General features: G+C 37.8%; 1 protein-coding gene and 1 pseudogene across 2 annotated transcripts in view; one reads left to right on the forward strand and one right to left on the reverse strand.

Moving 5' to 3' along the window:
* GLCE (glucuronic acid epimerase) overlaps positions 1-16,679 on the reverse strand; it is a 110,563-nt gene that overhangs the window by 47,256 nt on the left and 46,628 nt on the right. The gene's annotated exons all lie outside the window — the stretch shown is intronic.
* On the forward strand, positions 15,165-15,648 carry LOC144218653 (peptidyl-prolyl cis-trans isomerase A pseudogene; annotated as a pseudogene).

Consider the following 16,679-nt stretch of genomic DNA (forward strand, 5'->3'; position numbering starts at 1 on the left):
CAACAGGAACATGGATAAGCCCTTCTGGTAATGCAAGGGAATGCTACTAAGCAATAAAAAGAAAGAAACTAGTGATTTCTGCAACAGATAGTATAAGGCCACAAGTCTAAACGTCTAAACCAAACTGACTCTATGACAGGCTTTAAGTTTGCCCTCTAAACTAGAAGGCCTGAGTTTCAGCTTCCCCGAAACTATCAGGTAGTTACACATTGCCCAAGGCAGGAGTAACCACTCTTGCAACACCCAATCAGGAAAGGCCAGCGACCACCCTCCACATTGTTAAGGGAGAGGCCTGGAGATAGAAACTATAGATAGGACCCTGTCACCTAATGTTAAAGTTAACCTGTTAGTCACCGAATAAGACCCTAGGCTCGCTCTGTGATTGGTTGAATTTAAAGGTACTCTAAATGTTGTAATTGGATCCCACCAAAAGTAACGAATACTCTAGACAATGTGTATGGTCAAACCCGCTGTCAATGATGTTGTATAATTATGACTGGATCACTGTTCCCATGTCACAACTTTTGTAACTCCCCCATCTCAAACCCCATAAAAACCCTACTCTGCCCTTGTTCGGGGCTCTCAGCACGGATCCACAGCACTGGTGAAGTCTGTGAGCCCGAGCTCGAGCTCGTAATAAAGCCCTTTGCCTTTGCGTGCGTGACTCGGTCTCCCTGGTGATCTCTGGTCGGTGAGGATACGGAGATCTGGGCATAACAAGAGATGAATATCAAATGCATTTTGTTAAGTGAAAGAAGCCAGTCCTAAGAGGCTACATATTATATGATCCCATTTATATGACATTCTGGAAAAAGCTAACTAACTAAAAGCATGGAAAACACATTAAGTGCTTGCTAGGTTTGGGAATGGGGCTGGGAAAAAGGATTGATTATAAAAGGGCAACAGAAGAACATTCTGTGGATGATGGAACTCTTATGGGGAGGTATATGATTCTTCCATAGAGCTGTACAACACAAGGAGTGAATTTTATTGAAGACAAATTTTTTTAAAAACACACCAGAGTGTCAGGGAAACTAAAGATGGAAACAAACTGTGAAAAACTGGACCTAACTGAATTACAAATGAATGACAAAGCCGAATGAAGGGGATACGGGAGAAAAGACCTGACCTAGCTTTGGAAAAGAGCATTTGGGCTAGATTCTGTGAGAATAAAGATAAAAAGAACTGTACACAACACTGTATTCTATTTAGTAAATTTGTTTCTCAGAAGTATATGGCTGAGCAATTCTGAAACTACTACATACATGGATAGCAAATACATAATTAAACTGCAGATAATGAGAGTCATGCTTCTCACTGTGGGCAAAATAAATTACAAATAAGCAAAAGGAAATGCTAGAATAATCCCTATGGTGCGAGCTTGGAGTTGGAAGTATCAGCATCAAATAGTGTTTTATATACATACAGATAGTACATAAAGAAATAAACATAGATGTGTGTACATGTGTGGGTTAGTATACATGCACGCATTTTCTAGGTCTGAAAGGCCTAGAAGCAGTTAATGCCTCAGCAGCAATGAGCACACCTAGCACCCAAATGTTGGTTTTTAAATACTATTTTCCAATGAGATAGACCTGGGCTCCTTGGGGATGTGAGCCATTTCAGGCCTGGGGCAGGAAAAACAGAAGACAGCCTAGAGCATCTTGTAGAGATAAGAAATGGCTGGGGGGTGGGGGGCCTGCGGGAGAGAAAGAGGTGTCGACAGGACAAAGCCCCAAACTTCAAAGGGCTCCCAGTGGCCACAACTGAAACAATGTAACAAAAGAAATAAACACTAGTACTGATTCTAATCCAGAGAATAAAATAAAAATCCATGACTGTGTATAGATATAAATGATTAAACAAAATAAGTTAATGTGGGGAAGGAAAACTTTTTCTTACAGAAGAATTATAATTAATAAAAGTAGAAGAAAGAAGTGGAATAGAAAATCACCATCAAAACATCAAAATAGGGGCACCTGTGTGCCCCAGTTAACCATCCAACACTTGATCTCAGCTCAAATCTTGATCTCACGGTTTGTTCAAGCTCCATGCCTACTTAAGATAAATCAGGGGCACCTGTGGCTCTTAGTTGTTTAGGGCTCTTGATTTTTGCTCATGACTGGTGAGACCACGCCCCATGTCGGACTCTATGCTGACAGAGATGAGGCCTGAGGCCTGTTTGGGATTCTGCCTCTCCTTCTCTCTCTGCCCCTCCCCCATTCACATTGCGCTCACATCTTCTCTTTTTCTCTCTCTCAATATAAATAAGTGAACTTAAAAAAAAAAATCAGACTAGGGGCGCCTGGGTGGCTCAGTCGGTTAAGCCTCCGACTTTAGCTCAGGTCTTGAGCTCAGGTCATGATCTCACAGTTCGCGGGTTCAAGGCCTGCACTGGGCTCTGTGCTGACTGCCAGCTCAGAGCCTGGAGCCTGTTTCGGATTCTGTGTCTCCCTCTCTCTCTCTCTGACCTTTGCCTGCTCACGCTGTCTCTGTCTCTCTCTCAGAAATAAATAAAACAGGGGTGCCTAGGTGGCTTAGTTGGTTAAGCGTCCAACTTTCGCTTAGGTCATGATCTCATGGTTCGTGGGTTCGAGCCCCGCGTCAGGCTCTGTGCTGACTGCCAGCTCAGAGCCTGGAGCCTATTTCAGTCTGTGACTCCCTCTCTCTCTGACCCTCCCCTGCTCACGCTGTCTCTCTCTCTCTGTCTCCTAGAAATAAATAAACATTTAAAAAAAAAAGAAGAAATAAATAAAACAAAAATCAGACTAGTAATTGCTTCAGGCAAGATCCACCAATCAACGCCAAAATTAGTGGCCATAAACCCAAAAAGAAACAGGATATTTGTGTAACTTCAAAGTATTTTCACCAAAATATTTATTAAGGAAAAAGCAGTCACTGTACAGTGGAGAAATAAGGCAGACACCTCCTAATCAGGTGATAAAGGTTAATAACATCACCAGTAAAGAGACATGTTGACATCACATAATCTCTGATATATGCTGAAAAGGACACATCACCTCTCTGATTCTTTGAATTCTCTTTGTACACCCCTCTTTATATTCTTTTCCAAAATCTAGAAGTTAACTTTAACAACGAGACAACACCAGAGAAAACCAAACTGAATGACATTCTACAAAGTACCTGACTAATCATCTTCCAAAGTATGACTGAAAGATAAGGAAAGACTGAGGAACTGTCAAAGGATTAGAGGAGATAAAGGAAATATGACAAATAAATGCAATGTGGGATCCTGGAAAAAGAACATCTGTGGAAATACTGCTGAAATCCAATAAAGTCCACAGTTTAGTAGGCTATGTTGATTACTTAATTTTGATCATTGTACCAAGGTTACATAAGATGTTAACATTAGGGAAAGCTGAGTGAAAAATATACAAAAGCTATATACTATCTTTAGAACTTATTTTTACATCTAAAATTATTCTAAAATAACAAGTTGAAGAAAATCCCATAATGATCAAATAAAGTAACATTTTTTGCATTATCTACTGTAATGATAAACCTTAAAGGTTTATTTCCAAATTACTTTATTGCTCTAAAGGCTATACATGATGACACTGATCAGGATCTACAAAATTAAAAATCTGAATGTTTGCATCTCCTGGAAATTCATGTTGAAATCCTATCCCTCAATGTGATGATACTTGGTGGAGGGACGTTTGGGAGGTGATTAGGTTATGTGGGCAGAGCCCTTGTGAATGAGATGAGTGCCTTTAGACAAGTGGTCCAAGAGAGCCTCCTTACCCCTTCCATTATGTGAGGAGAACAGAGGGAAAAGGCAGAGGTCTATGGACCAGAAAGAAAGTCCTCACTAGAAACTAAATCTGCTAGCACAGATCTTGAACGTCCTAGCTTCCAGGACTGTGAGAAATAAATTTCTATAGTTTATTAGCTACCCAGTTTACATTATTTTGTTATAGAAGCCCAAATGGACTCAGATATTAACATTCAGAAAAAATTCCTAACTTGTCCACCCAACCTTTCTTATCCAGACATATATGCTCTAAAAAACATGCAGCATATTCAATGTAAAGAAGAAATTCTATCTCTGTCTTCAACACATGTATCTAATTGCAGTCATACTGTCAAATTAACAATGGCTCAGTATTTGATTTTTAAAATGAAATATTCTACGTTGACCTAGAAAAATCTAAGCTTGTATGGAAGGACTATGACAAAACATAAATCGGAGAAGTTTAAAAAAAGACATCTCAAGGGGCACCTGGGTGGCTCAGTGGGTTAAGCTTCCAACTTCAGCTCAGGTCATGATCTCATGGTTGGTGAGTTCGAGCCCCATATCAGGCTGTGTGTGGACAGCTCAGAGCCTAGAGCCTGCTTCAGATTCTATGTCTCCCTCTCTCTGCCCTGCTAATGTTGTCTCTCTCTCAAAAAATCAATAAACATTAAAAAATTTTTTTAAAAAGACCTCTTTAGACATGATTTTGAGAGGCAAAAAGCTTTAGCAGTACCTTCTTATATCATCCATCATTTAAAAGGGAATTCTTATTCATAAGTCTCAGTCTATGAATCAGATAGGTACTTTCCAAAACCCATTCAATTTAGATCACAACTAAACATGCATAATACTACGATCACCTCATTCACATATTCAAGCTACCAAGAGTCCTATCAATTCTTCTGTTGCTTAATTTTATCCATCTTTCATAATTCAAATATATAGGTATGCTAATTCTAAGTCTATACTGATTTAAGTATAAAATGATATAAAATAATGCAAAATACATTCTTTCAGATAAAATTCTAGATTCCTCCCTTTAAAAAGTAAATTTTTAAATGTTTAAAATTCACTTTGTAAGAACATAAACAAAGATACCTCACACAAGTCTATTAGAAAACCAAATGTATCTCAGCTTTATGCATGTTATAAAAGAGACTATTTTTCAAATCAAAGACTTCTTATGATATAAAGATTTTAGAAAAATGTTTTGTTAACATTACCTAGAAAATAGCAACAAAAGAATTTATTTTTCAGATTTTTGTTTCCAGAAGAGGAACATTCCTTTGTTTGATATTGCTTGGAAATTCAAATTTATATATATGTCCATCTATAAGGAAAAAAATGCTTTTCTGGGGTACCTGGGTGACTCAGTCAGTTAAGTGTCTAACTTCGGCTCAGATCATGATCTCATAGTTCAAGAGTTCAAGCCTCACATCGGGCTCTCTGCATAAAGCCTGCTTTGGATCTTCTGTCCCTCCCCCACCCCTCCCTCCTGTCCACGCATTCTCTCTCTCTCAAAAATAATAAAATAAACATTAAAAAATATATACGTCTTTCTTTCACCAAGAAATTCCTAAGCAGCCTGGAAAACATTTTATAAACTGTGTAGGCCCAAATTTTAATTTCTCCTTCTATCTTACGTTTTAAAAATACTCATAATTTTAGGAATCACAAACAGGTATAAGTGATCCAGTATAAATTTCAGAGAAATGTAATTCCAACTTTAACCACTAAAACACAATTTTATATCAGAATCAGTTTTATTTCATTTAAAAATTTATATACTCTAAAATACTTCCGTTACTAGGACAGATATTAAAACACGTAATGATTACTTCCAAAATGTTACTAGTTCTGTTTAAATCTACTAAGAAGGAAAACAGAATTTAAAACATTTGTGTACCTTTTTTTCTTTCAGAGCAGGAAGTAGCTTGACCTTTCATAAATTTCAATTTTTTAAAAATCTAAGCAAAATTTAACTGCTTACAGAATTATTTTTAAAATCAATTACTTCAGAAAATTAACACCCCTTTCTAAAAAAATAACCTCTAATTAGTTTTTATACACGACAACACTTACCAATAACTAAAGTTGTCTATCCTCTCACATATAATTACATAGCAGGCTGAGATGCTCTGATTCAGTTTTCTAAGCCAAAGGTCAACCAACTCTTCTTAAAGGGCTAGATTTTAGGCTTGCAGGCGATTAGGACACTGCTGAAACTCATGAACTCTGCCACTGCTGCGCTAAGACAGCCACAGACAACACGTAATGAATGCGTGTGACTGTGTTCCAGTAAGATTTTATTTACCAAAATAGGTGAGTGGCCTGTAGACCACAGTTTGCTGAGTCCTGCCACCAGGCAAACAGATTCAATTATCAATATACAATATGCTCAGTAAACAAATAATCACCTGTTCCCTTACTCCTAGAAGTTATTATGTACTCTTAAATCTAGAAGTGTAACATCAATTATTTACACGGTTAAAAAAAAAAAACATGAAAATGCTTTGAGTTTGGAATCTCAGGTAGACTGAAAAAATATGTTAATAGAGAACACACATGAAATAAATTTCAAAATGTATAGTGCGGGTTTGATTAATTTTCCCAAGCAACCTTACCTTAATTAAACAAAAGAATCTAAACTCTATTATATGTCTGGTTTCAAACTCAAAATACATTTGATCAAAACTTCAATTTTCTGTCAAATTCCTAGAGAAACAAAATTTAAAGCTTTTAAGTCAGCTTCTAGTTCAATAAAATGAGTTATGATACTCCAACCTATCTCTCTGAGTGAAGGTAGTAACAAGACCTGGATAGAATACATAAACAACTTTATTATTATTATTATTATTATTTTACTTTTGAAAGAGAAAGACACAGAGTGTGAGTAGGGAAGGGGTAGAGAGAGAGGGAGACACAGAATGTGGAGCAGGCTCCAGGCCCTGAGCTGTCAGCACAGAGCCCAACATGGGGCTCAAACTCACAAACTGTGAGATCATGACCTGAGCTGAAGTTGGACACTTAACCAACTAAACCACCCAGGTACCCTTTGGAACAGCTACCTTAGAACTCTGAAAACTAAACAGGAGCACAAAGATTGGGTAAGAAGACCAGAACTTGAAGTACCACTGAAACAACATTTTCCAGTATGTAACCCTCCAGTTTGAGTATCCTCCAGCCTGAACTGAATACAACCCCAAAACTAGAAGTGGGCATCAGTATAGACAGAAGCTCTGTGGTGCTGGCTCTAGGAAAGGAAAAAGGATCTTCTAACTCAAAAAAAAAGTGAGGAAATCCCTCCCCCATTCCCTCAAGCTCCACTTCCTGTAGCAGTTATGGCAATGGAGGCCCACTGGGACCCTAAAACTCTGAGGAAGGGAAAACCTCCCTCTGATTAGAGGAGCTGTGGTCCAAAGAGGATGTGGTGGTTCCCTGTTGCTTTCTCTGTTGTTCTGCCACTTGGCCCTGGATATGGGCACAGCTGTAGGGACTGCACATTAGAGAAGAAAAAATAAAGCTCCACCTTTCTGGTCAGAGAAAAGGGGAGTCCTGAAGAATCAGAAATGACTGGGAGAACCCAGAGAAGGAGGAGTTTAGAAAAGCAATGCTTCAAAGTTGTTTATGATCTCCCAGGCTCACCTCAAGCAGCACACGTGCAGATCTGACCCAAACAAGCATAGACTTTGCGACCTAACTATGATATAGACCACTACCCAAGTTCCAGACTGACCCATGTGTGGTGCACATGTGGGACAGATCCAAAGAGCATGGCAAAGGCTTTGAAAATCAAACTAATGTTGTAGCCACAACCCACAGGAACTTGTAGTCTTAACTGGGCTATTTGCCTACTAAAACAAATATGTCAACATTTCTGCACAGGAAATGAACAAGACCCAAAGTCTCATAACATAAGAGTCAAACCGTCCAGGATATAGTCCAAAATTACTTGGCAAATGAAGAACCAGGAAAAACCTCAACTTGTATGGGAAACGATGCCTACACCAAGAAAACACAGATGCTAGAACTGAGGAAGATACAGAAGATATTAGAGCAACCCATCATAGAATGCTTCACCAAGTAAAAGCAAACATTCTTGAAACAAATGGAAAAATAGGAAGTCTCAAAAAAGAAACAGAAGATATAAAAAGAGAACCAAATTCAAATCTCATAAGTGAAAAAATATCAATAGCCAAAATTAAAAGCTCACTAGATGAGCTCAACAGTAGAAAAGCAATGACAAAAGATGTAGTCAATGAATACAGATGAACAGAAATTACCCTCTGTGAACAGTAGAGAAAAAGATTTTTAAAAAAAGGGAAGACTGCCTCAGATCTCACATTTGTGACACTAGAATCCCAACAACACAAAGCGTGCCTCAGTGGCTCAGACGGTTAAGTGTCTGACTCTTGATTTCAGCTCAGGTCATGATACCACAGTTCGTGAGAGCAAGCCCTGTGTTGGGCTCTGCCTGGCATTCTCTCTCTCCATTTCTAACCCCCATTCCTTGCCTATGCACACACTCTCAAAAATAAATAAACTTTTAAAAAATCCCAATAAGAGAGGACTACAATATTTCTTGAATTTGTTGAAAGACAAAAACTTAGGGTTTCAAGAAGCTCAGCAAACTCCCCAAACAGAATAAACACCAAGAAGTCCATGAGCAGCCACATATAGAAAACTTTAGACAAAAAGTCTTGAAAGCAGCCAGAAAAATTTAACATTACTTAGAGGGGGGAAGTGTTCAAACGACTGCGAATCTATTTTCAGAAATCATGCAGACCAGAAGGAAGTAGAACATTTTTAAAGTGCTGAAAGAAAAGAACTGTCCACCCAGAATTCCATAACCAGCAAAAATATCCTTCAGAGATGAAAGTCAAATAAAGACATTCTTAGATGAAGGAAAACTTAGAGAATGTTTTGACAGCAGGAGTGCTTTAAAAGAATTGCTAAAGGAAATTCTTCCAACAGATGGTAAATAACACCATAAGGAAATTTTGAAACATCAGTAAGGAAGAGCAATATAACTGCTAAACATTGAATTAAATATAATAGACTATTCTTATCCTCCTGAGTTCTTTAAATATGTTTGACAGTTGAAAGCACGAAGTATAACACTCTGTGGTGGAGCTTTCAATGTATGTCATACATACAGTATATAACACAACTACAGCATAAAGTGGGGGGTATAGTAAAGGGACTGTATGATGGTCCAGTTTCTATGTGCCACATAAAGTAGCAAAATCTCGATGCTAAGTAGTGTGTGAAAAGTTAAGCACATTGTAACTTCCAGAGGAATCACTAAAAACAAACTATAGAAAGATATAATTAAAAACAATCAATGAATTATCACGGAATACCTAACCAGAACACACACACACACACGCACATGTATGCACGCACACACACCAAACACTCTAAAAGAAGGCAGGAAAGGGAAAATTGATAAATAAAAGCAGGGTAACCAATGGAAAGAAAGAATAAGAAAATGGTAGATGTGAATTCAAACATATCAATAATTACATTAAATGTAAAAGATCCAAACACGTCAATTACGAGAAAATCAGAAAAAATAGTAGAAAGAAGCATTCTTTAAATACAATACCATTAAGTAGTGAGCCACTCCTGAAAGGGGCCATAAGCCAAGGAAAAGTGAGCACCTTTAGAAGGTGGAAAGAACAGGGAAACAAATTATCCCACAGGGCTTTCAGAAAAAAATGACAGTCTTGCTGACACCTGGCATTTAGCCCAGTGAAACTTGCTTCAGAACTGTAAGACAATAAACTTGTCCTGTTTAAGCCACTGTTTGCAGTAATTTCTGAAAGCAGCAACAGAAAAGTAATACACTGGATCACAAAACAAACCTTTACAAAATTAAAAAATTAAAATCATACAAAGGATGTTATCTGTAATAAATAAAATTAGATTAAATATCAATAACAGAAAGATAACAAGATATTCTCCCAAGAGGAGGAAATTTCAAAACACACTTGTAAGTAATCCATGGGTCAGAGGTGAAACAGAAAATATTTTGAATTCAACAAAAGTAAGATGTAAAAAAATTTGTGGGATGCAGCTAACGCAGTCCTTAGAGGATAAGTTATAGCATCAAAATACATTAGAAAAAAGAAAATCTAAACAATCTAAGCTCTCAGTTTAAGAGACTAGAAGAGCAAACTAACAAGTAGAAGGAAGGAGATAATAAAGAGCAGGAATCAATGAAATTGAAATTGAAAAGAAATTAATATAAAAAAATCAATAAAACCTAAACTGGCTCTTTGAAAGATCAATACAAGCAAGAATGACAAAGACAAAAAGGGAGAAGACATAAATTCTCAGTACCAGTACAAGTACAAATGGGGAGATTTTGCAATAGACCATACAAACATTTATAGAAGAACAAGGAAATACTGTGAGCAACTCTATGCACATAACTCCCTGAAACCACAAACTACTAACATTCACATACAATGACATGGATAGGCTGCACAGGCTTTAACTATTAGATAAATTGAATTTGTACTTAATAACTTTCAAAAAAAAGAAATTCTCCAGGCCCAGATGTCTTCACTAATGAAATCTACCAAATATTTGAAAAACAGACTAACTCTAGACTGAGAAGACTAGCAAGAAAGAAAAACTGTCCCTATTTGCAAAAGACATTACTGTCTACCTAGAAAATTCCAAGGAATACAAACAAACAAACAAACAAACAAACCCCTCCTGGAACTAANTGCTATTTAAAATAGTTTCATAGAAACAAAATACTTAATATTTTATTAAGTACTTAAAATACAAGTTTATTAGATACAAAATACTTAAAAGCTGATAAAACATGAACAGGACCTGTATGCTACAAAATGCCAATGAAGTAAGTCAAAGAAGATGCAAGTAAATAAAAGGATATACTGAGTTCACAGACTGGAAGACTCAAAATAGTAAAGATGTCAATTCTCTCCCAAATTGGTCTACAGATTTAATGCAATTCCAATCAAAATCCCAGGATTTTTTGTTGTTGTAGATAAGCTGATTTTAAAACTAATATGGAAAGACAAAAAAAAAAATCTAAAATAGCCAAAACTATTAAAAACAAATTTAATAAAAGAAAAAAGTTGGAGGAACCATGCAATCCAATGGATCAGAATAGTGTCCACACACAGCTCCGCACAAACACGCCTGATTTTGATAAAGGTGCAAAAATAATACAAGAAAAGGACACACTGTGCTGGACCAACTGGGCATCCAAATGTAAAACAAAGAATTAATTTTTACCTAAACCTCTTACTTCATATAGAAATTAACTGAAATGGATCATAAACCTAAATGTAAAATATAATACTATAAAACTTTTTACCTTCCCCCCCCACCAAAAAAAAAAAACAGGACAAAATTTTTGTGACCTAAGGCTAGGTAAAGATTGTCAGACATGATGACAAAATACAACCCATTAAGCAAGAAGGGATAAATCGGACTTTATCAAAATTTAAAACTTTGGCTCTAGAAAATTTTTTAACATAATATAAACACAAGCTATACACACAGGAAGATAATGTTTGTAAATTGCACATGCAACAAAGAATTTGTGCCCAGAATAATAAAGAACTCTCAAAATGCAGCAGTAAGGAAACAATCCAATTTAAATATGAACAAAAAACACACTGATCAGAATGGTTAAAATAAAAACACTAACACAAAATGCTGCCAAAAATGGAGAACAATAGGAACTCACACGCACTGCTGGTGGGAATGAAAAATGGCACAACCACTTTGAAAAACAGTTTGGTGATTTCTTACAAAGTTAAATTTATACTTATACAACCCAGCAATCAAACACCTAGACATTTACTCAAGTCAACTGAAAGCATATTCACACAAAAATCTGTACTAACAATTGTTTAATGGAAGCTTTACTCACAATCACCAAAAACTGAAGGAACCAATATGTCCTTCAATGGGTTGTTTAAAAAGAAAACGATTAAAGGAAATAATTTAGGTGATACAACACTTTATGAGATAGACAGTCTCCCTTCCAACAACTGAAAAATGGGGCAGAAGGCAGGAAGCTTTTATAGAATAAAGAATAAAGAACAAGGAAGAGAAAAATAGAAAATATCTGCCTGGCTAGGGCCACACAGTCAACCTCATGTAGGGTGAGAAGGCCCAGAGGTGGCCTGGTGTTTATGGATTGGCTGACTAGAGATACCGGGTTTCTGGTCAAGAGGAGCTTTCACAGGGTTGCTGATGTGGCACCTGGAGCAGCTCTATCTTGGGCCTAGAAAGTTGTTTCAACAAGATGAATGGATAAAACAACTGTGGTAAATGCACACAACAGAATAGGCTGCAGCAATAAAAAGGAGTGAACCATCTGATTCATGTGACATGGAAAATTTTAAATGCACTTTGCTAAGTGAAAGAAGTCAGATCAAAAAGTTACATGACTGCATTTATACGCCACACTGGAAAAGGCAAAACAATATGAAAAGAAAAGAGATTAGTGATTGTCAGGGAATGGAGGATGCGGGAATGAGTGACTTACAAAGCAGGTGTGTGAACGGAGTTGTGGGCTGGGCAGTCCTACGGGACTGAGCCCTTAACCTGCAAAGTCTGCTATTATCTCCGGGCAGATGGTGTCAGAACTTAGTGCAATTTTGCGTTTTATAAGAAATACAAACATTTGGCCATTCAGATGACCAAAGTATATCTCTCGAATGTATTTTGGCTTCATCCATGGTTCCTGGTTCACTGTTCCAAAAACCCTTGCAACTTCCTGAGCCAGTAAGAGCAACAGGAACCTCCTTTGTTGTATTTGGTCTCTTGTTATTCATAACAGGCCCCTTTCCATCACAACTGGGTTTATGTTAATGAGGTGACTTATATAAAGTAACTAAGAAGGACAGAGGCTGATTTCCAAAGAACCAACCATGTGATCAGGGGGTTGGAAATTTCAGTTCCACCCCCCACCTCCGGAACTCGAGGAAAGGGATAGGGTCTGGAGGCTGAATCAACTGCTAAGGGCCAATGACCTAATTAATCATACCTATGTAATGAAGCCTCCATAAAAACACAACAGGAAGGGTTTCAAAGAACTTCTAGATTGGCGAGTACAAGAGCATTTGGAGAGAGTGGTGTGCTCCTAAAGGGCATAGAAGCTTTCCGCCCTTTTCCCATATCTTGCTCTAGGCATCTCCTCCATCTGGCTGTTCCAGAGTTATATTTTTTAATAAACCAATAATCTAGTAAGTAAAATATTTCTTTGGGTTCTGTGAGCTGCTCTAGCAAATTAATCAAACCCATAGGAGCGGGTCATTGGAGCCTCTGATCTATAGCTGGTGGGTCAGAATCACTGGTGTCAACCTGGACTTGCAACAGGTGTGTGCACGGAGGTGTGGGGTGGGCAGAGTCCTTAACCTGTGGAATCTGATGCTATCTCTGGATAGACGGTGTCAGAATTTAGTTGAATTGTAGGTCGCCCAGCCTGATGTCTGAGAATTGCATGCTGGTGTGAGGAACGCTTCTGTCCTCCATATCCACACATACACAAGTTGTAACTAGATCAAGAACCTTTTAACAGAAGAATATTCAGAGTGATGAAACTGTATGGTACTGGGATAAGTGGATAATGACCCTGTGCATTTGCCCAAACCCACAGAACTGTACATTGCAAAAGGCGAACTTTAATGTATGCAAATTTTTAAAAATCAACAAAGATGTTAAGGAAATTTCAAGATAGAATGCAGTCGGACAGTACTGCAAACGAATGGCAAAACCCCACTGAAGAGCTTAGGAGGAAAATGAGCTGATTTAAGTAACTTTGGAAAACAATGTTTTAAGTGGAAACTTTAACACTAAATACAAAAGGGCCTATACATAAACACTGTAGTCTAGTTGGTAAATTTATTTCTCATGGGAGTACTGGTTAATTCTGAATTTGATTTTTACATGTATACTGGGGTAGAACGAATAATAGGCCAGGTTTCTCGTTCTCAGAGAAGTTACAGATAAGCTAAAATGAGAAAGCTAGAATGAACCCTATGGTACTGGATCAGTGTCACAGATATTGGTATGAACCTAACATATATACTGCTTAATGTGTAATACAAATGGATAAAGACAGAAACAAAGATGTGTACAGAAGTGTCAATTAGTATACAGATGTAGAATTCCTACCTCCATCCTCTGAAAAGGCCTAGAAAGAGTGACACCCCAACAGCAAGGAGTACACCTAGAAGTCAAGACACTGGTCTCTAAACACCATTCTCCAATACCAGAAACCAGAGCTCAGAGAAATAACTGATTCTAGGAGTTGGGTGGGGACAATACAGGATGAATTTAGAGCACCTTGTAATGCCAGAAATCAAGCCAGTGCTCAAAACATGCCAAAGGGGCACAGGGGTCAACAACGAAATAATTGTAGCAACAAAATAAATAACATAGTTTGGATTATAAGCCAATGTATAAAATAAGTGTACATAATGACATAAATGACTGAATGACTGCATGAATGAAAGGGACAAACTTCCTTATGGAAGAATTCCTAATAATATAGGTAGACAGACCCTCGTCCATACAAAACAGCCCCTTGAGTGCAGGCTAGAATTAGTGACTCACTTCTAAAGAACAGATGATGGAAAGACAAAAAATAAGTTTAGAGTGGAGAAACCTAGCAAACACTACCTTAGTCAAGTGATATTATCAGATACTTCCTAATATGATGTGATGAGAAGGGAACTTCACTATCGTACCTTTGATATTCTTCCCTAAAGCCACTGCCTTGGTCTAATCACAAGGCAACATCAGATAAACACAAATTGAGGGACATTCTCCAAAATACCTGACTAGTATTAGTACTCAAAACTATTAAGGTCATGAAAACAAGGAAAGACTGAGAAACTGCCAGAGTCCATAGGAGACTAAGGAGGCATAACAAATGCAATGTGGAATCCTTGGAACAGAAAAAGGAGACTAGTGGAAAAATCTGGCAAAATCTGAGCTTAGAATTTGGAATTTGGTTAACAATAAGGTACCAAATTTGACTTCTTCATTTTGATAAATGTACTTCATTTTGGTTTTGTAAGATGTTATCATTACAGGAAGGTGGGTGAGGGAAATACAGAAGATTCTCTGTATTATCTTTGCAACTTTTCTATAAATCTAAAATTATCCCCAAAGTTTCTATTACTTTAAAAGATGGGCAAAAGACATGGACAGACCCCAAAGAGAATACATGTATAGCAAAAAACAAACAAAAAACCCATAACAAAATGCTTGACATCATTAACTATTAGGAAAATGAAATTTAAAACCATTATCAGATATCATTCCAAATATATTAGAATGGCCATAATTAAAAAGAATGACTGCTTGCAGCCCCCGCAGCCCCAGAGCTCCCTGCACTTGCCCAGTCATGGTCAACCCTGCTGTGTTCTTCATTCTTCGATATCACTGCGGATGGTGAGCCCTCCAGCCCTGTGTCCTTTGAGCTGTTTGCAAAGTTCTAAAGACAGGAGAAAACTTCTGTACCCTGAGCACTGGGAAGAAAGGATGTGGTTATAAAGGTTCCCGCTTTCACAAGATTTACATGCCAGGGTGGTGACTTCACACACCATAATGGCACTGGCGACAAGTCCATCTATGGAGAGAAATGTGATGATGAGAATTTCATCCTGAAGCATCCAGGTCCTGGCATCCTGTCCATGGCAAATGCTGGACCCACCACAAACGGTTCCCAGTTTCTCATCTGCACTGCCAAGACTGAGTGGTTGGACGGCAAGCATGAGGTCTTTGGCAAGGTGAAAGAGGGCATGAGTATCGTGGAAGCCACGGAGCGCTTTGGGTCCGGGAATGGCAGGACCAGCAAGATCACCACTGTTGACCGTGGACAAATCTAATCAATCTCACTTACGTTTTACCTTAACTCCCAGACATTCCTTCCAGTCACTCAGGAGAGGACCCTTTCACCCCTACCTGTTTGAAATATCCTGTAATCCTTGGGCTCTTGCTGCAGTTCTACAGGTCCCATATTTTCCTTACTCCTGTCCAAGTTTAGGTGGACTGCAGAGTGAAGTTTATGGTCATACCAAGCGCTGGCAAACAGGCAGAACAGCGAGAACTATCACACACTGCTGATGGGACTACAAAGTGGCACAACCAATTTAGAAACTGGCAGTTTCTTGTGAAGTTAAATTATACAATTACCAACAATCCCACCACTATGTATTTACCCAAGAGAAATGAAAACTCACATTCATAAAAGCCTGCACACAAATGTTTATAACATCTCTATTCAAAATAGCTACAAACTTGAAACAACTCAAAGTCCTTCAATGAATTAAGGCAAAGTGGTACATCAATACAATTAGCTACTACTCAGCAATAAAAATAATGAAATAATGATATACAAAACAACTTAGTTCACGTGAAATCTTAAGGCACTATGCTGAGTAAATGCATGTGTAACAGTGTCAAAGAGCTAAATACTCTATGATCCCATTTAGTGGCCATATTTGAAAAGACAAAACTAAAATGACAAAGTGGTTGCCAGGGGTTATGGGTGGCATAGGGAGAGTACAACCACAAAGGGAAAGCATGAGGGAGTTTTATGAACTAGTAGAACCGTCTGGATACAGGTTGTGATGACAGCTACATGAATCTATACACGTTAAAATTCATCTTCTGTTCACAAAATAAATTGTACTGCATGTTCACTTAAAAAATTAATTTCTCATACTTAAACGAACAGCAAGCTTTAAGTCATGAGGATTTTTCCAGGATATTTAGTTTGGATTTTACAGTCTGTAAATATCCTCTTGTTAATTCTGGCTACTTTTAAGATAGAACGAATGACAAATTTCTCAGCTCAGTCCTAACATGTAGAATCACTAGGGGATCAAGAGCCTAGAAGTCAGTTCCTCTAGTCAGT

This window comes from Crocuta crocuta, unplaced genomic scaffold, assembly GCF_008692635.1.
Source record: "Crocuta crocuta isolate KB4526 unplaced genomic scaffold, BGI_CrCroc_1.0 scaffold130, whole genome shotgun sequence".
Classification (NCBI taxonomy): domain Eukaryota; kingdom Metazoa; phylum Chordata; class Mammalia; order Carnivora; family Hyaenidae; genus Crocuta; species Crocuta crocuta.